Source organism: Xiphophorus maculatus, chromosome 21 (assembly GCF_002775205.1).
Source record: "Xiphophorus maculatus strain JP 163 A chromosome 21, X_maculatus-5.0-male, whole genome shotgun sequence".
In the NCBI taxonomy this organism is placed as follows: Eukaryota; Metazoa; Chordata; class Actinopteri; order Cyprinodontiformes; family Poeciliidae; genus Xiphophorus; species Xiphophorus maculatus.
The window spans coordinates 25,901,927-25,925,679 of record NC_036463.1 but is presented as its reverse complement, the minus strand read 5'-3'; the positions used below and the strand labels follow the sequence as shown (position 1 = coordinate 25,925,679).

General features: G+C 38.4%; 1 pseudogene; it reads left to right on the top strand.

Moving 5' to 3' along the window:
* Nucleotides 1-4,653: 4,653 nt before the first annotated feature.
* On the top strand, nucleotides 4,654-22,529 carry LOC102232080 (annotated as a pseudogene).
* Nucleotides 22,530-23,753: the final 1,224 nt, after the last annotated feature.

The window sequence follows — 23,753 nt, the reverse complement described above, 5'->3', positions numbered from 1 at the left end:
GTGAGCAGGGAACCATTTTGGTTTTATGCTTTTCCATCATTCTTATGTTTCTGCGCTGACTTGTAGATAAGTGAAGAAAATGACAGGCCAAGATGACTACAATTGTACAGATTATTCTGAAACTTCAGGTCCACAGGACGAGCTGATCTCCCAGGCTGTGGTTGCAGAAAGAAAATTGACAAATTCAAGAGAGTTATGATACGAATGGTTACTAAAAGCCCAGAACAACCAAGTCCAGAAAGTAAAGGTGAACTCCAAGGTCAAGGTGGACTTCATGTGAAATGACCAAGGAGGAAAGCAAATCATAAAGTGAGGCTGAATTTACCACACAGGTTCTGGGAGAGATGAGACAAAAGGAACATCAGCTCTATGGTCACAGACACAAACATGCTAATAAGGTTTAGCTTCCATCATTTTAATTGAGCCACAATTTAAAAGCAGTTTCTGACTTTCATCAGTTTGTCAGTAAACATTTTTTTACTACTTTTGTCTGTTTCAAGTTACTTGTGTTACCATTGTAGCTTTTTGTTCATTAACAGAGGAACCAACTATATTATTCATGTATATTCATGGTCACTTACAAACTATGTACACAATTTCCCTCCATATTTCCAGTTTTATTTTCTTTTGGTTTTATTATTAATTAATAGTAATATTACCACTGTGTGGAGAGACATGATCCTGCTTTTATATTTGAACACACTCAAATATAATTATACCAAAATACACTTAAGAAATATGTTAAATAAAAGTATACTTTAAGTGAACAAAATGTGTATTTCCTCAAGTGTACCAATGAAACAATATGCTGTTAAATATATTTTGTGTATATTTTAAAATATATGCCCAAAATAGAATTTTTAAAACTTCACTTAATGCTTACTTTAAAAGTAAACTACTGAATATACTGAAATTTTAGTATGTTTTAAATTACATCCAAGTGTACACATGCCTTTTTAGGTGCCTTAATAATCTTTTACTATTTTTGTCAAAATGGCAAAGAATAAAAATAAAAACAATCCTTATAAGGATTATTATTACTTTTTTAAAGTGTGTTGTAATGGATCCTTCTGTGTTCTGGTAGCCTGATGTGTTTGCAGTACTGTAGTGTGTATGAAGCATGTAATGTACAAAGTGGCAAAGTAGAATAATAAAAGACATTAAGTAACTAAAAAGTTACTTCATTAATAATTATAATAAACCAAAAGTGTAATTATAGCATACTGTAATCACACTACTAATATATAAAATATGTAATGTCAATATACTGAAAATACATTCTAAATATATTTTAAATGTAATTTAATCACAAAAACAGTTAAAATATACTAATGAAGCACATTTATATTACATAAGAAGCTTACTTAACTTAAAGTATACTAAGTGTAACTTTAATTGTTCCAAAAAAGTATGTGAAAGTACATTTAGTACACTTTAAATTGTGCTTTAATACAATTTAAATACTATTAAAATACACTAATCACAAAATTAGTTGTTCCAAAATAGCACAGTTTAAGTTAACTAATCCTAAATGAACTTGAACTATACTCATGATTAGTCTGACTTAATATATGCTCAAGTATGCTAAAATTTAACATACTTAGTATATTTATTTTTCACCAGGGAGGTTGAAACAATAAAAGATTAAAATAATGAAAATGCTCCCCAGAGGCCTGTTGGTAGATTATTACCTCGATCTTGTTAAGGGATACGGTTGTTGTCCCCGTAGAGGCTCATGGGAACTGTAGTTTAACTCTTCTGAACGTTTTTAAACTTTTATATTGTTTTCATACAGTCTAAAAAAATCTATCTGAACTGTTAACAGTAAATATTTATTCATACGAATCAAAGTTTGATTTTAGACGTTTCTGGCTAATCATGAAAACTCACAAGTCACGTGACTTCATAGAAATAGAAACTGAAAATAACTTTTTTCTTCTTCTTCAGATTCAGACTCCATATTAAGATGGAGGACGGGAATAACTTGTCTTCTTGTTAACAGAGGTAAGTGTTGCAGCTCCATGTTCCTCCGTGTCTCTTTTGGGTCTCTGTTGCTTTTTCTATCGGATAAAATGGACCCACTCAGCTGAGAACAGCCGCTTGTCGGCTGTTTCTCATAGGGTGGGATTCCTTAGCATTTGTTTTTCATTTTACTGAATTTAAGGGCTGATCAAGAAAGTGTTTACATGCAGGCAAAATACATTTATTTGAAATGAACATTGTGAAACGTTGCTGCTTATAAATTGCTGCTATATGAGGCTTCAGATGAATTTATGTTTCACCAGAGAAATATTTCAGCACAACGTGGTTAACCTGGAAAATGATCGACTGGGATCTACCATGACAGTAGGCAGTGGCGCAAAAGGTGGCTATGCAGTGTATGCAACGCATAGGGGCGCAAAAACGATGTGGGGAATTTTTTTTCTAGTCAGCATTTTATGTACTTAACAGCTGTTTGTGTATGAAACGATCGATAACAGAGGAACAGCACTGATTAGGCGACCCCTCCTCTACAGGTAGCCTGGGCAGCGGCCCTTCGAGAGGCGCTGAGGCGCATTTTGGCACAAACAGCAAACTGAAGAGGGGGAGGGATAAAGATGTTGGAGAGACGAATAAAAGCTTTTCAAAGTGGTTGAAAGACAGAAGGTAAGTAATGTCAGTATATCAACAAGAGAGTTGTAAATATTCAGGTTAGCTTAAGTTGGCCTAAAATGACAGGTGGTTGTTGTTGTCCAATACGGGACGGGATTTATTCCGTGTTGTTATAATGTCTGATAGACACACCTATCACACACACCTCAACAATAAGTGTAATAATAATGACCAAAACAAAACACGGGAAATATTAGGCTCAGCTAAAATGTTGTTGCGGGACCTAAATAGGACCCCAAGACTGACGCTGTTGTCATGGTTACCTAGAGACGGACACTACGCAGCCGCAGTGAGTTGCTATCAACCAGCGTCTTTTTAAAATGTCCACCCGATAAAACACCGTCCTTAAAGTAAAACCTCTGGCAAAAATACAGATGGTGGTGGGAAGAAACAGGCTAAACAATCACAGTGACGTTTAATAGGGGAATTAAACTAAATGTGTCGGTGACATTCAGTGGGTTTGATATCAGACAGAATGGATCAGGAGAGGAACCGCAGACCCGTCAGAACCTAAAGAACCAGACATCAGTCTCTTCATCCCTCAGTCATTTCCTGAGACTGAAAATAATATAAATGGCAATTTAAAGAACAAACCATACAAATAGATTAATAGTAAATAAATATTGTGAAGAGAACATTAAAAAGGTTTGTTAGGATTGTGTAGGAAAAATGTTGATATCTTTTATAAATACAGTGTTTTGTAGTCAATATTATTTCACCATTTTATTAATGTGGGTTGCCAGTTTGGATAAGGCTAACAAAAAGCCTCAGACCTGCAGACACAGGCTAACAGAAGTGGCTCTTTGGCTCACTTGTACAAGTTTATGTGGGGGGGGTGAGATGTTAGCATCCACCTCAAAAATATGTAGTTGCGCCCCTGACAGTAGGTGATCTGTTTGTGTGCAATAATGAACTTTACAAACATAAATTAAATAAACTAAGGAATTAATTCATCTTTTAAAGAGCAGAACTTTATAAAAATGTATTAAAGTAGTAAAATACAAAGGAGTATTAGGATAGTACAAATAAAAAAGGAGAAAAAGTCACAATATTACAGGAATAAATTCATACGATAATATTCTGGTAATATTATATGTATAATATAGTTGGGATATTATGACTTAATTCTTGCAATTTTGAGACTTTATCATTTTGTTCTTTTTTATTTCCTTAGTGTGTCCATAATACTCCATCATGTTAAACTGGTTTCTCTGATTATTTAAATCATAAATGTGACACATCACTCCTTCCTCAGCAGTCTGGGGTTCATCAGAAACTGATGTTTCTCTGATCTGTGGAGTCAAACCAGATTTAAACTCTCAACAGATTTTCCTCTCTTCCTCCTCTCTGACTTCTTTCTTTTCCAGTTGGACTTCTTGTTTCTCCTTGCAGCAGTGAGAAACTCTTTGTCTCTCTAAGCTGCTGGAAAACTGAACAGATCTGCTGAAAGCTGAGAGTGATCAGATCACTCCTCATGATCTCCATGGATCACCTGATCCTGAAGTCTCTCTGATTGTTGGTCCGTCTGGAAAATATTCCTTCCACATATTCCTGCCTCTCTGACTAAACCTGACTCTCAGCAGGAGGACTGGCAGCCCGTCTAAAGGAGGTCTGGACCCCAAAGGTTTCAGAACCGCTGCTTTAACTGAGCCCATCTGTTCAGGACCAACACATCACCACTTCATAGGAAATGTTCACTCCTTCATTCACTACATCTGACCTCACTCTGGATGTTTCTACAGACCTGGAACATGATTCCAGTTTAGGTTTCAGACTCAGATTTGAAATGTTCTTAATAAAGTCAGAAGTTCTCCAGAAGGTTCTTGGATCAGCCAGCAGACATCAGAAGGTCATGAAGAAGTGAAGGAGAGAACAATTCAGACCCAGATGTTACCTGCTGGATCAGGTTCCTCTGATCCTCTGAACACATGATGGGAATCAGCTTTCTGCTTACTGGATCACTGGGAACTGACTGATACTGGTTTCTCTTTCAGTCTGAAAGAGAAACCTGAGGTCCAGAAGATGGAAGACCAGGACTGGGACTGGGACTGGGACTGGGACTGGGACTGGGACAGAGCAGAACCTTCAGGATCCGTCTGTCCCTCTATGAGGAGTGACCGGTCCAGAGATAAACCTCCATACTTCAGTACTGAACCTGGACCCTCAGACAGGAAGTAAGAAACCAGTTTCTAACTGATTCATGTGACTCCACACAGATTTATTTAATATTAACTTGTTTATTTTCATCAAATAAATAAAAAGTAACTTAATTTCTATGCAAACTTAAAGCTAAGTAGACATGAGGAATGTCAGCCAATCAGTAGAGTTTTAATGAGGCTTCAGTGAGTCAGTGATGGATGAAAATGATCCATGAAAACAAAAACAACCAAAACTTTAAAGAGCAACAATTCAGAGGTTGTCTCTAAACCCACTGAAGGAGGGAAACTTCTTTACTGGGAACACTGGGACCAGTTTATATACTGGAAGCACTGGGTCCATGTGATCCAGGTAGGATGACGACCCAGAACTTTAAACCTTCTGCTTCTCTGCAGCAGTTTGTGTTCAGATCTTCTTCAGTGTTTTTATCACAGTTTCTCAGTAATTGATGTGATCTGAATAACATGTTTGTGTTTCAGAGATCAGAACCTCAGACTGAGAGCAGAACCTCCAGGATCCAGTCTGTCCCTCTATGAGGAGTGACGGGTCCAGAAAAGAACCTCCAGAGTTCAGTACTGAACCAGAACCATCAGACCCAGAGTAAGAAACCAGTTTCTAACTGATTAATGTGACTCTGCAGAGACCAACCAGGATTTAAACTTTGATTTCAGCTTAGAAACTGATTCATGGAAACCAAAACATCATTTTAAATCATTTTAGTTATTTTTTCAGTTGTGATCTAAACTGTTCTTTGAGAGAACAGAACAAACTGTGGAGGAAAAACTAAATAGTTTCCTTTGTGTCTTTATGAATCTCTAACAGCTTCCATGTTCCACTGAGGTTTGGGGCCTCATGTGTAAAAGAGTGAGCAGTTTTCACACTAACACTGGACAAATTTAGAAAAGTGGCGCACAAAAAAATTAAGATATATAAATCTGTACGTACGTATATACCTGCTCACCTTAACTTTATAAATCCCAAATTGCAGGAAATAAAGCAGCTGCTGGTTCGCCTGTCTCCACCCATAAATACATATTAATCTAAATTAGTATAAATACCCAGAAGTATGCAACTACAGTGAAGCAGTAACCATGGCAACAACCTTGTTTGTAGCAGTATTAGTATTCATAATAATAATAATTATATATTTTTGTTTAAATGGTGCTTTCTGGGTTCATAAGGTCACTACACAAAAAATTTAAATATTTGAAATAAAAAATTAAAATAAAATAAAATAAAGAGATCTAAGTGTAAATGCCATGTTTGAGCAGCAAAGCGTTCAGCCTGGATTTAAAGACAGACAGAGAGTCCTTTGAGTGGGAATGTTGATGTTTATTTTAAATAGAGAAATCATGTTAATAAGTTACATTTACAGAATAGAGATGATTTCTGTCCATAAAGGTGCCATTTACAAAGTGGCTCGACTGAAGGATGACTGCAGTCGGGACCGGTACCGGTACCGCTCAGCTCCTTCTTTCAGTTCTGCTCAGAGCTCCAGGATGATCAGTCTGGATTAATCTAAACGTTAATAAACCATCATCAACATTTCCCAGCAGATCAGATGGTAAATGGATAAACTTATATAGCGCTTTTCCAATTTGGGGTTAAGTGCCTTGCCCAGAGGCACATTGACATGTGGCAGGAGGAAGCTGGAATCGAACCTACAACCTTCCAATCGCAAGACGACTACTCTACCATACAGCTAAAGTCGCCCAAAATCAATATGATCTCTGATTCAGTGGCTCCATGTTCTCCATCAGAGCCAAAGCTCCTCAGGTAGCAGCTCACCTTGATGCAGCTACTGATAAACCTGTGATTGTCTCCACACCTGATCAATAATCAAACCTGTATGGAGTTAATCTGCTGATCCAACCAGGTTTTATTTTTTAGTGAGAATGAAATTACTCCATAGATGCTTTTCATTTGCTTTGGTACACAGACCAATTTGTTACATCTTAATGAGACAAAAACTGAGGAAATTTCTTATTTACATTCTAGTGATGTTTTCACATCATTATTTTGTGTGCATGTTAGGTTATTGTTTGATGATAAATGTGGTTCAGTTTCATAGTTTACGTTTAAACAATAAAATATTAAAATCATGAACAAACATCAGGTTTGATGCTTCTTGGTCTAAATAACTGAATGTCATCAGATTTCAGTTATTTAGGTGAATTTTGACTCCCTGAATTTATGCTTTGATTATTTTATACATTTTTGAGAAATCTTTTAATCTCCTTTTGGATTTTGAAAAGGCCTTTCCTCAACAACAGAAAGCAAAGGAGTTTTCACTCAGAGTAATATGGGGTCAGAACAAGAAAACTTTTATTTTTAAATTCCTGAATCATCTTAGAATTTCACTCACACTTTTTTGGACTTTTATGTTCATTTTAAAAACATTTTTAAATCCCTTCTCACATTTGTTTAAAGGTTTTGCAGAAGTTTTTTGTTTAAGTATGTACATTGATATATAATTTAAAATTATATTTTATTTCTACATGTTTATTGTTTTGCATAAAAAGAAACTTTTGAATCTGAGAGTTTCTGGCTTGTGGGTTTGTAATAAATGGACCTTTGACTTTTTGTAAAGTGTCTGTGGATCTTCAAGTAAAACTGATTTAGAAGGTAAAGTGGAGGTCAAAGGTCAGGTCAAGTACATTAAAGGAACCCGGCCATCTAAATAAAACAGAACTGGATTCAATAAAGATGGACTGTAACTAAACTACAACTATAAACAATTAATCAGGACAATAAAACTACAAAGTGAACACAGAACCAAAGTCCAAAGAATCATCATGAAGTCTGATTTAACAAAAAATAAGACAAGTTTAAATAACTTTTTGTTATCTCTGCTAATATGTCCAAATAATGTTCTAGTCACAGTACAAGGTTCTTTATAAAGTTCTTAGATAAATGCAAACTGGATCTGAATCCTGTTTACTGGTGTTCCACCATTAAAGAATGATCCATGTTTCTTCACTGGAATCTAGATTAGAATCAGATTTTGGTCTTTGAGCCTCTGATGGAAACAGTTTTCTGCTCTGATTCAGACAGAATAAAGATTTCAGATGGACATACAACCAAAGAAAGATCAATCATAACACCAAATATAGAATGAAATACTTCAAACCAGAGATCATCAATGTTCTGAGGTTCTGTGCTGACTCAGCTTCTGGTACCAGAACAGCTCCAGCTTGTTGTTAGTGAACTATTTCAGTGATGAAGAAATGTCTTCACAGAGGGAGGAAGAGGAGCAGCGTTGGTGAGGAGGAGCAGCCGTCCTGCTGTGCTTTGTGTCAGAAGGTTCTGATGGATCCGGTCTCTACCAGCTGTGGTCACTGGTTCTGCAGACAGTGCATCAGGTTCTACTGGGACCAGTCTGGACCCTCCTCCTGCCCCCAGTGTGGAGAAAGACCCAGAACAAGAGCTGGACTGCTGACAGCCAATCAGAGCAGCTGTGCTCCAGGTGAGACTGAACACCTCCAATCAGAGCTTCCTTCTGTCGTCTGTTGAACCAATTCAATGTCTTTAGTTGGGATTTGGACATTTAAGGTTTTATAAATCTTTCTGTCAACCAGATCTCTGTATCTCCAACTGGTGTAAATGGTTTTCCTTTAAAGTGACTCTGTTGTCAGCTTTTTGTGCTAATTGCATTAACCCCTTAACAACCACACCAAGAAAAAAACTGTGAAAACGTTTTCTTTGCATTTCTTTTACCCTAGGGTGATTCATATACACAATCAATATTTTTTTTCAACAGATCCTGTGGTTTTTAAAATATTGATCTCTACCAAACAGTTGAGATGTCACTTAGTGGTTTAAGTACATGACGTAATAAAAATACCAAGTACAGTAGATAAATTAAAATAAAATGCTAATTTATTTTGGATACAATTTATTTCTGTCAAAATGCCACAAAACACTAATTCCTTGGTTTTAATTTCAACCAAGGACAACATTGCGTCGAACAAGGAAATATTGCCTTTTTTTTATTTTCCCATCTTGACTGTATCTGTATTAATGTGCAACAGCACAAAATTCTCACATTCAATCCAGTTTTGATTATAGGTAACAGTGCAAAACATTTATTTTTACATTCAAAAAGGAAAAGAAAATACTGCAGAACAATAGAAACATTTGTTGCTTTTATATCTCAGCACACCTTTTCTGCTTTGGTGCAACAGCATGTATTTTGGGACACAAGTGTCACGTATCTGGCTGATTGATTGAACTAGTGTTGCTTGTTTTCATTTAAACTTTGAAAAAATATGGCAAACATAGAAAAACATTACCAAACATATTAAAACATCACATTTCCAACCACATCTATGTGTTTGCAAAACAGCATTCTTTTTGTGCATTAGATGCACTTTACCTCTGGTGATATAACTTAAAGCATTCCTGGTTTGCATTCAAACACAGGAAGACATTGCATTTCTCACATTTCCACCTGGACACTCCCTTTGGACACAGACTGCATCTCCCTCGCTTTTCACAGTGAAGAGGCCAGTGTTACTCGTTGTCGTAGCGCACATCTGTTTGTGGTTTTGGTCGTGATGGTTGGGATGTAGCCTGTCTTCTCTGGTGGTGGAGAGCTGGAAGATGGTCGGCCAACTGGTCAACTCGGAGGCTGGCTTATTGAACTGGTTCAAACTGTGGGCAACTGCGAGGCAGAACCGTTTGAGAGACACGGGTTTCTCATTCTGGAGGCCACTGTCCCTTTTGTAGAGTAGCCAGGAATTTGCAATGCAGAGGTCCAGCATGTGCCCAAACAGGGGAAGATACCATCTCCTTGACTTGGCCGGGGTCTTGTACATGTGTACTAACATGTCAGACAGATTGATTCCTCCCTTAAGCTCATTGTAGGCAGAGATGAGTGATGGGCACAGGATGGTGATCTTTGCGTGGAACTCTTTGCTCCAGCATTTCACTGTTGAAAAGGTCATGATTCCACAGGCATTACTAAGCAAGTTGACATATTTGTTATCGAAGCACTTCACTGCAGAACCCCTTCAGCAGCCCTAAAGTCACAGGCCCCACGCCCCCTTTTAATTAGGTCTTTGTCTGTCATCAATGGAGCTCCACCAGTGCGGTTCAGTCATACGGTGCCGATGCACTTCACACCAAGGGCAGTGTGCAGGTACTGAACCAAGTTAAAACTTGTAAAGAAGTTGTCACAAAAGACAACAGACATCTGGGGCTCTTTTGTGGTTGTGCAGAGCATTGTCACCACTTTTGCTCCCAGAGGCAGGGCCTGCTCCTCTTCACTAAGAGCAACATTGAAGAACGTGGATGCCCCTTGATAAAGCAGCAGGTCGTGGATGATGCCGGATGAACTTGCTCGACAGAATAATTTAAAGCCCCACTTGTCTGACTTGTTGGCGATGTACTGGCGGAGGGTACCAGCTCTTGTGCCTTTATATGCTACCAGGACCTCATCGACACTGTGCTTGTGAGTGGATGGTATCAGGAGACACTGCTCACAAAGCATTTCAAAAAGGGGACGGATTTTGTATAAGCTGTCCCAACTCTCACTGCACTGCTGATTATCATTGAAATGAATGTATCGCCGTAACAGCTGGAATCTCCTCCTTGGCATGATGTCAGTGATCAGGTCGAAGCGTGATTCATGGTGCCAGTAGTCCTCCAGTGATGGTAAATTGAAAACACCCATAAAAAGAAGGATTGCTAGGAAATGCTCTATCTCTTCAGGGCTAGTCTTGATTGGGTCCCCCAACTCTTGAGCAGAGTACAAATTGGTGTGATGTGCAATATTTTCAATCATCTCATCAGTGAAGAGCATTTTTAGATACTGGAAGGGTGAGGGCACAGCTTCAGGGGTTTCAAATCTTGAATTAAGAACCTGGAACTCATCAATGTCTTCCTGCTTCCAGATTCTTCTTGTGCTTTTGTTGGGACCTGGGGTGTAACTTGGGTCAGCGTTGTCATTTGCTCCAAGGGAACAGTTTTTAGTGTGTGTTTCCCTTTCCTGCTCTTTTTACGAGGTGGCTGTGTAAAAGATCTGCTTTTTGAGGGAGCCTCCTCTTCATCCAGGGATTCAAAAGAGCTATCTCCAGTATCGTCTGCTTCTGTGGGCTGATAATCAGGATCTTCTACTTGATCATCATCGCTCAGATCACCTTCAGATTCTTGAGGATTTTCTGGTACAAGGGCGAGAAGAGTGAGTGGCCTCGCACCATAGAAGGATTTGGCATCCATCTAGTGGTGGTTGAAAAGTTAAAATGAGTTATTAGTTGTGACAATTATGATTTCCCCACATTTAGTCTAAAATTTTACCATATTTGCTAATATCAACTCAGAAAGTCACAAAAATTATTTTGTAAGATAATGATGTTATAATTATTCTTATTGTATAACACTACAATAACACTTATTGTTTCATATTTACACCAATAGATGAAAATGACTTGATTTTATAGCAAAAAAATTAAATGTTAACTACATTAGCTTAATTTGCTACATTTACCATAAAGTGACAAATCAACCGTTTGGTCAAGCGTATTTTAAAAAAATTATTAGACCTTTAATTTAGCTTTTTAGGTGGTATCAAGTAACATAATTCTGTTTAGTAAGGTCTATAACACTATCATATGCCAGAAAACTATTCGTACCTTTCAAAGTTTTACCACAACCAGTTGATATTTGTGACAGATTTTTGTGTTTCTGACTTCCTGGTTGGAGAGGGGAAGAAGAAGAAGAAGAATACTATTTAAAGAAACAGTGCCCTCTAGTGGATTTCTTTAGCATATCGTACCTCAACCAAGCGGCAGAAATGGCTCAATCAGGTTAAGCTAAGTTAGGCACTCCTCATATTGAGATATAGAGACCCAAAATGAGCTAAACCATATGGTTGAGTGGGCAGTAAAACTGAATATCTTATTAAATCTGATGGTCATGTTGATGCATGAACTAGGCAGCCTAGTACTGCACTTGTGACATGCTGGGAGACTAACATTGTTTTATGGTGTGTAAAAGTCAGTCCCAGGAATCTTTAGATACAAATTCACCACATTATTCAGTTCTGACTAGATGAATAGTGCACAGAATCAGTAACTCCAAAAGGAAACAACAGTGATTACACAGCGCTCAAAAAACCTGTATTCTCTTCTGAGTTCAACTTTCCTGCTACCTGTTGCCCCCTGACTCATGTATGTATTACATATTTGGCTCCTGCAGTGTATGGAGACAAGAAGGTGGAAAAAGCAACCTGCTGCACTGCTGATGTTACAGAGAGAGGGAAGGAAAGTCTGAGACAGAAACCTTTATTTACTCTGATAACAGCACACATTACAGTTTATATGTTCCTATATATAGCATGTAATACAGAGTTTCTCCCAGAAAACTTACTACGCCCCGTGGTCGGGGCACTGAGGCAGTTCACCAGGGTTTTGTATTAAAAGATGTTATGTTGAAAGAAAATGTAAAATATTACTGGGTAATTATGTTACTGGAAGACATTCCCGACAATGCTTACACCCACAAATATAGAATCTTAAAAACAACAAATCAACAAATACATTTAAAATGCATATTATTTATTTGCACTTCTGTTAAATCCAAATTAAGTAATCAGTCAGTGGATCTGAAAACATGATGTAATGCGGATTACATTTAGAACCACCCGAAGGCATAAATGAACTAAGAGAATATCAATGATGCTACATTTGATATAATGGTTTCAGCATAGGTAAATTAAAAGATCATAAATGGTTTAAACATTTAAATTTTTAGATTTTAAGGAGCTGGCAAGTTTACCTTGTATAAGTTCAAAGAACAATATTCATAGTTAGATTGCTTTGTTACTACAGCTACAATCTGATGCACTCAGTTTAATCTTTGAGTTTTAGCTGTTCATTTATGCATCTTAGTAAACTACAATTACATTTGACTGCTCAGCCACTTAAATTAGGCAGCCTCTCCCAGATTTCACTAAATCCATGGTGACATGCTATTAGTCACCATGGATGTTTGCAGCAAGAGGGGCCCTGAAATCAAATTCTGCTCAAGGCCTCATAAGCATCAGACCAGTCCTGCATGATGAGCTAGACCCACTGCATGGCGCATTTCTGCTGCTGGATATAGAGGGTCAAACAAACAGAAGATTTAATCTATGTTGTTTTATTAGCTCTTTCATTTTACTGTTTGTTGAGTTTTGAATAAGTGCCAAGAGACTGTTTTGGTTGCCAAAACTTCATGGGATGAGTTGTTCTGATCTCCACATCAACTCTACCTGACTTTACGTAGGCAAAGCATTTGATATGCTTTGTGTCACCGCAAAAAATAAACAAAAATAAAAAATTAACCAGCGTGCTTTGCTAGTCACGAGGCGAGTGCAAAAGCTCCTCCACAGGCTGAAGCAGCAAACAGGCAAAGGAGTGTGATTGGTCCGCGCTCCCTGTTCAATGCATCAACTATAAAAACTATAAACCCATCTTTCTTTCAGGAATAATTCTGCCCTGCCAGTGAAATGCTCAATGCTGAAGAGACGCTTGCATTCCGGCTTATTAAAAAAAAGAAAAATTATTTTAAAAAAAAATTTCATTTTCTTTCTAATAAAAACAAAAATACACAAGGCTTAGCCTGGCAGGTGGACAAGTAAAGCATGGCGGCCCGCCAGTCCTATAATACACTGGAGGAAACCCTGTAATAATTCTTATCTGTTGTTTACTTCTAAAGGACGAAATCAGTTCCATGTCATTTTCAAACTACTATTGTTCTTTAAAAACATCCAATCCAGTCTTTGACAGAGAAATACCATTTTAAATGTGAACACTGCCAGATACAATCAGCAGTTTCTCTGACAGAGTAGAGCTTTTTCTCTAGATTTTCTTCATGAAGGCTGGAAATTCCAGTAGAAAACATTTTTCTTCTTTTCTGTTTTCCAAAGCTGCTGTTTATGGGAGTAGTTCAGTTAGAACCTGTAAAATGACATGGTGACATGATGCAGAAGAGTTCATGTTGCTTAAAGCATTTAATGGATGTGTTTCTGTCAGTGTTTACTCATCTGATTTGATTTGTGAATTAAATACTTACATAGAACAGATTCTGGTCACAAAACAGAGGCAGAAATGTGATGTTTGATAATAGAACAATATTCTGCTTGTGATGATGGATCAAATTCTGTTTCAGATGGGTTTTTCACTTGAGCTGTATTTTTTTTCTTTGTTTCAGCAGATGTTGTTCTGCAGCAAGTTCTAGAGGAACATAAGTTCAGTCTGATGAGGAGATGTGAATGTGTGACTGAAGGAAGTGATGTAGCAGGAAGTAGAACCCTCCTCAACAGGATCTACACTGATCTCTACATCACAGAGGGACAAAGTGAAGAGGTTAATACCCAACATGAGGTGAAGCAGCTGGAGAGAACTTCCAAGATCCAGAACCTCTATGACTCTCCAATCAGGTGCCATGACATCTTTAAATCCTTCCCTGACCAACATGGAACCATCAGAGTGGTTCTGACTAACGGTGTCGCTGGTGTTGGAAAAACCTTCTCAGTTCAAAAGTTCACTCTGGACTGGGCAGAGGGCTTGGAGAACCAAGATGTCAGTGTGTTGGTTCTGCTTTCGTTCAGGGAGCTGAACTTGATCAGAGATGAGCAGCACAGTCTTCTCACTCTGCTCCATGTTTTCCATCCAACACTCCAGAAGCTCCCAGCAGAGCAGCTGGCTGTCTGCAAACTCCTCTTCATCTTTGATGGCCTGGATGAAAGCAGACTTTCACTGGACTTCAACAACAGTCAGCTGGTTTCTGACGTCACACAGAAGTCATCAGTCAACGTTCTGCTGACAAACCTCATCAAGGGGAACCTGCTTCCCTCGGCTCTCATCTGGATAACATCCCGACCTGCAGCGGCCAATCAGATCCCTCCTTCATGTGTTTCCAGGGTAACAGAAGTACGAGGCTTCACCGACGCCCAGAAGGAGGAGTACTTCAGGAAGAGGTTCAGTGATGAAGAGCTGTCCAGCAGAATCATCTCCCACATCAAGACCTCCAGGAGCCTCCACATCATGTGTGGAATCCCAGTCTTTTGCTGGATCACTGCTACAGTTCTGGAGAACATGTTGACCTCAGAGCAGAGAGGAGAGCTACCTAAGACCATGACTGACATGTACTCACACTTCCTGCTGGTCCAGACAAAGAGGAAGAAGAACAAGTACTATGTAGGACATGAGACAAGTCCACAGGAGCTGATGGAGGCTGACAGAGAAGTTCTTCTGAAGCTGGGGAGGCTGGCATTTGAACATCTGGAGAAAGGAAACATCATGTTGTACCAAGAAGACCTGGAGCAGTGTGGTCTGGATGTCACAGAGGTCTCAGTGCACTCAGGAGTTTGTACAGAGATCTTCAAAAGAGAGAATCTGATCTTCCAGAAATCAGTCTACTGCTTTGTTCATCTGAGCATTCAGGAGTTTCTGGCTGCCGTCTACATGTTCCACTGTTTTACCACAAGGAATACAGAGGTAATGAAGAAGTTCCTGGAAGAAAAGTACAGTGAAACATCTCTGGAGGATTTCATAAAAAAAGTCCTAGAGAAATCCTTCTTCAGTAAAAATGGCCACTTGGACCTGTTTGTTCGCTTCCTTCATGGTCTCACTCTGGAGTCCAACCAGAGACTGTTAGGAGGCCTTCTGGGTCAGACAGAGAACAGTCCAGGAACCATCCAGAGAATCATCAACAATCTGAAGGAGATGAACACTGATTATATCTCTCCTGACAGAATCATCAACATCTTCCACTGCCTGGTGGAGATGAACGACCTCTCAGTTTTTCAGGAGATCCAACAGTTCCTTAAATCAGGGAAGAAGCTCTCAGAGATCCAGTGTTCAGCTCTGGCCTTCATGCTGCAAATGTCAGAGGTTCTGGATGAGTTGGACCTGGAGAAGTACAACACATCAGAATCAGGACGACGGAGACTGGTTCCAGCTGTGAGGAACTGCAGAAAGGCTCGGTGAGTCCAGAGCAGTGATGGCATAGTTACTTTGAAAAACTAATTTTAATCGGATTTCTGATTACTCCTTGAAAAAGTAACTTAGTTAGATTACTGATTACCTGATTTGGAAAGTAACTAAGTCACATTAAAGTAACTTTTTTAGTTACTTTCAGCACTCCTAACAACAACGCTCCACCACCTGTGAAAATTATATTGATCTTTGCCAATGCTTAATTGCAAGTTATTTCATAATGATGACATCAACAGTGTTTCTCCACTTGTACGGTTGAACTGAATGGGAAGATTGTTTAATGGTTACAACAGCACAAATAAACTATAGTAATCTTTGTGTGTTGCACTATTGTCTGGAAACTCTAAATAGGATTTTAGACCCCCCACCCTTCCCTGCTCCAGGCTCCAGGTTCTGTGTTATGACCCTGTGTTTGCTGTCATAGCTCAGCGCACAGCCCTTCTCCCACTGCGCCACAGCTCAGATCGCCTTCTGCACAGATTTGTGACACTTTTCTTAATATTAATGATTATAATGCCGTTTAGTTGCACGACTTTACGGACTCGTTCATTCATGGCTGTTTTCAAATTTATTGCACTGTTCATAGTCTCGATGTTTGTAGTTTTTTGGAGTGCAACGCGAAGCTTGATGTCATTCACAGCAAATATTACTTGACATTAAAAAAGACGCAGCAGGATGGATCATCTGGGAAATGATGGACAGGAAGAGCCTAAGTAAAACTACCTGTATCACAGACAAATTCTGGGGCTTATTATGTTTAGAAAAAAACAAGCTTGCAACAAGCTTATAATAATTGGACTTGGTGACAGAAACTCAATAGTTCCTGATTTTCCAGCAACAAATTGCGCATCTCCCTCCTCCCTCCATTGTTTATGTTTGTGTCGCTTCTGCTAACTGTCACATAGAAACGGCGATCGCTCCCCAAGACATGTAGAGGAAATTAAATTAAATTACAAAAGAAAATAGTAATGCGCAGTGATTTGGATAAGTAACTTTAATCTGATAACTAGATTTGAAAAACCAACGTGTTACTGAAAAAACTGGCTGACTCTGTAAGCTGGTTGCAAATCTGAGGCCAGCAGGTGTCAGTCAGTTATGGTAGATCGGAAATTTGGTTTGATGACTTCAATATGAGAAGTTGCAGACTAATAAGAGGAACCAAAGAGTTGGGTTAAAAGCACATCTTTTGTAGTTTGGATATTTTTCCTCCAACAGGTTCCAGAGGAATCACTTCAAACCAGATGTTGGACTGGAATTTATTTCAATGTCATTTGTGAATGTCAGCTCATCATTTTCAACAGTGGAGCTATATAGGTTGAAAAAGTTGATCATTTTGGAGAAAGTCTCATCAATATCAATATTTCCACTAAATAAGAGAGAAAAATAAATAGCATGTTTGATAGAGGAAAAGTCTCTGGAACTCTGAACTCAAAGCAAGATACCAGAGAGCATCAAACTAATTTTAAAAAATAATAGACAATTAATTTAATTCCAGATAATTGTCGCCGTAGGAGCCATTTGTTTGTTAAATACTTATATTTGTCCAATTTGGTGTTTGTTGTGAATGACGTCAGTTGTTCTGAGAACATGAAGCCTGAACTATATTGCCCTGTTGCTCAGCTTCTCTATTAAATGGAGAGTTGAACAGAACCAGAACCAGAACCATGATGTTAGTTATGAAATGATCAAACTCAGTAAATTGATGTGAAGACCAGATGTTCACCAGATGACATCAATGTTATTAAATGTGTTTGTATAGATTATCTGGTTTAATTAGAACTGACTTTATTTCTTCTCTAATCACAGACTTGGTGGCTGTCGTCTCTTAAAGACTGAATGTGAAGTTGTGGCTTCAGCTCTAAAGTCCAACCAACATCTGACTGAACTGGAAATAAATCAGATATTCATACAGGGAACCAGTACAAAATCTTTACTGAATCATGTGTGTGAGATCCTGGAGAGTTCAGTCAGCAAAGTGAAGAGTCTGAGGTTTGTTTTCTCTTGTTTATCCTATAAAATATTTTATTGATACTTTAATACTAAGTTATCTTGACATTTATTCTGTTTTCTTTAAAAACAATCTGCTCTCAAAATATCAGAATATAATTTCTAAAATCTTTTGCTTTATAAATGAATTATTTTCCTTTTTCAGACTTTGAGAATATTGATCTTTATTTTTCACTTTAGAATGTTTTGGACTGATGAACAAAAATAACTGACATATTCTACCAACACGTCATAATAACATGTTCTGGTTCTGCTGGTTTAGACTCTATAAGCCAGTTTTACTAGATCAAATATTACACATCAGTTCATCATGTTTCTGGGACTTTTACATTCAGTTAAATTAATTTTCTACATTTTTATTATTAATTTGTTCATATTTCAGTTTTAACCTGCATCCTGTTGGCTTCAGCTCACATCTTTTATTCTTTATTCAGATTGAGGGGCTGCAGGTTATCAGAGACCAGCTGTTCTTCTCTGGTCTCAGCTCTGATGTCCAACCCCTCCCATCTGACTGAACTGGACTTGAGTGACAACAGACTCCTGAAAGATTCTGGAGTGAAGGAGCTCTGTGGTTTTCTACAGAATCCTGAATGCAGAATACAACGATTAGAGTAAGAAACTATGTTTTTTTCTGGATCTGATGTTTCTGATGTGAAAGTTTTCTTGTCCACTAACCTGCAGACGTCTGGCTGATATTCTACTGATCCACTCTGAGGGTCTTCATGGTAAAGTCTGCTTTCTTCTTCTATGGTTTGGTCCAGTTAAAGATTTTTTGTTTTATAAAAGCACCAGCAGTTCCTCCTCCCATTAAACCAATCACAGCATTCATTTCACAGACACCAACCACACAGAGAAGGTCAAAGGTCAGATTGGAAATTAAAAGCTAATTAAACTCTCATATTAGGATCATTAAATGTCTTAATATCTACAAACAATCAGATATAAAATCTGATAAAATGTCATTATGTCCAAGACAGACTGAGGTTTAATTCACTAAATAATTATGTTCATCCACATCTCTGACCTTCTGATCATAAATGATCAATAAACCATCATTGATAAAACCACAAACTTTATTAATTCTGTAAAGATGAACAGATGTAAAAACATCAGGAATCAGTTTGACATTTAAAATGAATCTGGACTGAAATATTAGAGCTTCGTCCAACAGAAACAGTTTCATTTTAATACAGCAGCATCAATTTAAGTAAATTATCTGAAAATATTATGGAAATATTTTCCAAGCTGTGAATAAATGTGAGGTAAACAAAGTATTCCCTCCACTTTTTTTGATTATTTCTAATTTCCAGTGTCTGAGGTGAAGCAGCAGGAATCCTGTGAGTTTGTGACAGATGTAGCAGTAAGTTGTGACGTTGACAGAAGGAGCTGGATGGACGCACGGTGGGACAGCTGATAGCAGAGCAGCTTTATTTCTAGACAACTTTAAACAGCCACAGGACCAAAGAAGACATGAAGCAGCAGTCACATGATCCAATAATCAACCAATAAAACCATCAATAGGAGATAATCAATACAACAGCCCTGGATTAAAATAATTAGATAATCATACAGTCAGTCAGAATGAAGTAAATGAAAATAGAGCAAAATAACAATAAATTGATAGAATTCAAACATAGAGAAAAGTTAACATTTGGTTTTAAGCAGGAATTTATAATCAAACTGGGCTATTGATCCTTCAGATAAATCAGTCAGTTCTGTTTTCTCTCATGTGTTCATGTGTTTATGAATGAGTGAAGTGTAATTATTGCAGCTGTTGATCCTTCAGATAAATCAGTCAGTTCCACTCAATAGAAGGTTAAAGGTCACTGTGGAAATGAGCTGCTTCCCTTAAATCACTGCAGCATTCATTAACAGCTCTAATGTCACACTTTAGTTCTTAAAGTCCATTTTAATTCCCGACCAGAACCACTGAAGGCCCGATTGAAATATTCTAACAACACGTCATAATAACATGTTCTGGTTCTGCTGGTTTGGACTCTATAAACCAGTTTTACTGGATCAAATATTAAACATCAGTTCATTATGTTTCTGGGACTTTTACATTCAGTGAAATTAATTTTCTACATTTTTATTATTAATTTGTTCATATTTCAGTTTTAACCTGCATCCTGTTGGCTTCAGCTCACATCTTTTATTCTTTATTCAGGTTGATCCACTGCAGTTTGTCAGAGATCAGCTGTTCTTCTCTGGTCTCAGCTCTGAAGTCCAACCAACATCTGACTCAACTGGACCTGAGAGGAAACAGAGACCTGAAAGATTCTGATGTTCAGCAACTGAAGCTTTTGTAAAGGATGTTCAGTAAGTAAATGTTTGTAGTGATTCCAGCTGCTGTCAGCATATTGAATGGAACCAGTTCCTATCAAAGCAAAGATCCAGTGTTCCCAGTAAAGCTGCAGCTTCTCAGTGGGAGGAGAATGGTTCAGGCTTCCTGATTGGACACAGAGACAGCAATCAGCCAATCAGAGGAGCAGCAGCTTGCTGTGTTCCTGTGTTTGTGTTGGTGTGAAGATGAGTGTTGTTGCTGTGTTCATGTCTCCAGTAAGTCCAGCTGGACTCCAGCGTCCAGCCGTCCAACATGTCTAGAGACAGTGGTCCTCATCCATCAAACTGTGGCAGCAGCAGATCTGATCTCAGATCTGCTTGTTCTCTCAGTTCAACAGGAAACAAGTGATCAGGTTGATGTTGGTCACAGCTCTGAGATCAGTCTGACTGCAGCCTGGAAACCACTGGCTCTGATTTCACAAACCATCATTCATTTAGTCAGCAGCTGCTCTTTCTGCTCAAGTCCACTCCTCACATCTGGACATGTGTCCTCCTGTCCTCAGTCTCATCCAGATGTGTTCAGGGACAGCCTCCATGTTGGTCAGTCAGCTGATGTTCCAGCAGCAGATGAGATGTTGATCAGCAGCAGTTTGTGTCTAAATGCAGCAGCAGCAAATCCATCCTCCAGTGTTGCAGCAGCAGTGAAGCCTTCAGGACTCTCAGCAGTTTGTTTCCACTGTGGACTTGAGTGGAACCTGCAGAGGAAGCAGACTGGATGCTGAAAGTGTGTGTAGGTGTGTGAGCTTGGAGCTCAGTGTGTTCACTGCAACACGTTAAGATGAGAGGTGAAAGGAAGCTGCTCTGAACAGGACTGAAGGCCCTGCTGCTCTTTCTACTGGATGTGCTGCGTCACTGACTGCTGCTGGAGAGAAGCTGGAAACTCACTGATCTGATCTCTGCATCTTTCTTCTCTCTGCAGGATCTGATGTTCTTTGTAAAGAAGAGAATCGTCTCTGTTTCCTGCTGATCCTCAGAGGTTGAAGCTGCAGCAGTTTGAGTCTAAAGAGATTCTGACTGGATCATGATGACCTTTGACCTGAATGATTTCTTCCTGTTTATTTCCTCCTGTCTGTCATTTTGTATCTGATATTGATTTTCTCTTTGGATCGATGAAGATGAAATTGTAACTCATCTCCATTTAGAGGCTTCATGGAGTTTTGATCTGAACTTGATTCAGTTTTTAAAGTTTATCATTTTTCTCTGATTCATTTTCATCCTGGAAGCAGAAATATGAAACATATTTCAGTTCAGCCGTTTCCAGGCTGCATGTTTGCTTCATTTGAATTCAGTTTCTGATGTTTGTGCAGCTCTGGTCTTTCTATCTGCTGCTGTAAACGACTCAGTGAGGAAATGATGCAACGAAACTTTTACTGATGACTTTAAATACATATTTTAATTTCCTGGTATTTTCTGCTGAGCTTTCATTACCCAATCCTTGTTTGCATAATGATAATATAAAACTTTGACCTTTTTGAATTTTGCACCTGAAATTTACCAAAAGTATAAAAACAAAAAAACAAATCTATTAACTAGTAAAAACTAGCAAATGCACTTTAAACTGAATTAGACAAACAAAACAAAACTACATTTAAAAGTCCAAAACTATTATAACTCTGGTTGAAACTTTATGTTACAGTAATGAGAGGAGACTTATAAATATCTAGAACACTTTTTCACAAAACCAGGATTGCAGATTAAGCTATAATTTTCCAGATATTCTGGTTTAATTAAACCTCGATTCAGTTTCACAAAAGAGGAAACACGTTCGTTGCCATGGCGATTTATTCTCTGACGCTTGCCACTCCAGATCAACATCTACATTAATCTTGGAGCTTCATCTGTTCAGTCAGCGCTCACACCAATGAAAAACTGATGAGTTTTGTTTGTGATTCCATTTTCTTTTGTCTTTTTTTTATTACGCTTCACTAATTATGATTCTGAGCCGTGAAGTGAGCAGAGAACCATTTTGGTTTTATGCTTTTCCATCATTCTTATGTTTCTGCACTGAAACTCAACCTGCAGCCTTCATCCCGGAGCTTATTCTGGATGTAGGCTAAAAATATTTTGTAAATGTCACTTTAATACAAAGTTTGTACTTTTAATGGAACCGTTAAGCAACTTTGATTAAAATTTTCATTATTTACCGGATGACACTTAATGACAAGTTAGACATTCTAAAACAAATTCCAATCATGAGTCAGCATTACTCTTCAATTTTAAAATCTGTTTGTAAGTGTCCACCACCCCCACAAACCTGAGAAAATACGTGTGGTTTTTGATTGTTCTGCATGCTTCCAGGGAACATCTCTCAACAATCATCTTTTGACTGGACCGGATCTCACCAACACACTGGTCAGAGTGTTATTCCGATTTAGAAAGGGCCCATTCGCCATTATGTGTGATGTGGAAAAAATGTTCCACCAATTCCACGTCATTAAGGAACATCAAGATTATTTAAGATTTCTCTGGTGGGACAAAGGTGATTTGAACACCGAACCTTCAGTTTACAAGATGAAAGTACATTTTTTTGGAGCAGCCTCATCTCCTGGATGTTGTAATTTTGGACTCAAACACATTATATCGCAAGGTAGAAACAAATTCAGCAAAGAGACTGTTGAGTTCATCCAAAGAGGTTTTTACATTGACGATGGACTTGCTAGTGTAACATCAACAGCCAAAGCTATACAGCTGGTCAAAGAGTCAAGGGAACTTTGCAAAACAGGCAAACTACATCTGCATAAGTTTGTGTCAAACAATAAAGAAGTGCTTGCAGCAATTCCCTAAGAAGAACAAGCTCAATCCAAAGATCAGAACATGGCTTTAGGAGAACTCCAAATTGAACGTGCACTTGGAGTGCAATGGTGCGTACAAGCAGACGAATTCCAGTTCAGAGTTCAAGTTAAAGACAACCCATTGACCAGAAGAGGAGTACTCTTGACTGTCGGTTCCATCTATGACCCTCTTGGGTTTGTCGCCCCATTCACATTGATTGGAAAGCAAATACTCCAAACATTATGTAAAGACAAGGTTAACTGGGATGATGATCTTCCAGACCACATTCTACCACGATGGGAAGCATGGTTGAGAGACCTGCCTAAGCTGGCAGCTCTGAAGATCCCACAAAGCTACTCACAAGACATCAACATCATACAGTATGAATTACATAACTTCTCGGATGCGAGCCTCGACGGTTATGGCGCATGTTCATACCTTAGAGCAATAAGTAAGGAAGGACAGATAAGCTGTTCACTCGTCATGGGAAAAGCAAGAGTTACACCCATCAAACAAATGACCATCCCAAGACTCGAACTGTCATCGGCTGTAACTTCAGTCCGCAACGTGGATGTAATCAAACAAGAACTGGAAATTGAAAATCTACTAGAATATTATTGGACGGATTCACAAGTCGTACTGGCATATATAAGCAATGATGCTAAAAGATTTCACACATTCGTTGCCAATTGGATTCAACGAATAAGACACAGTACGAGTCCTGACAAATGGCAGCATGTCGGCTCAGAAGAAAATCCGGCTGATCAGGCCTCGAGGGGTTTAACCGCTGCACAACTGAAAGAATCAAACTGGTTGAAGGGTCCAGATTTTCTTTGGAAA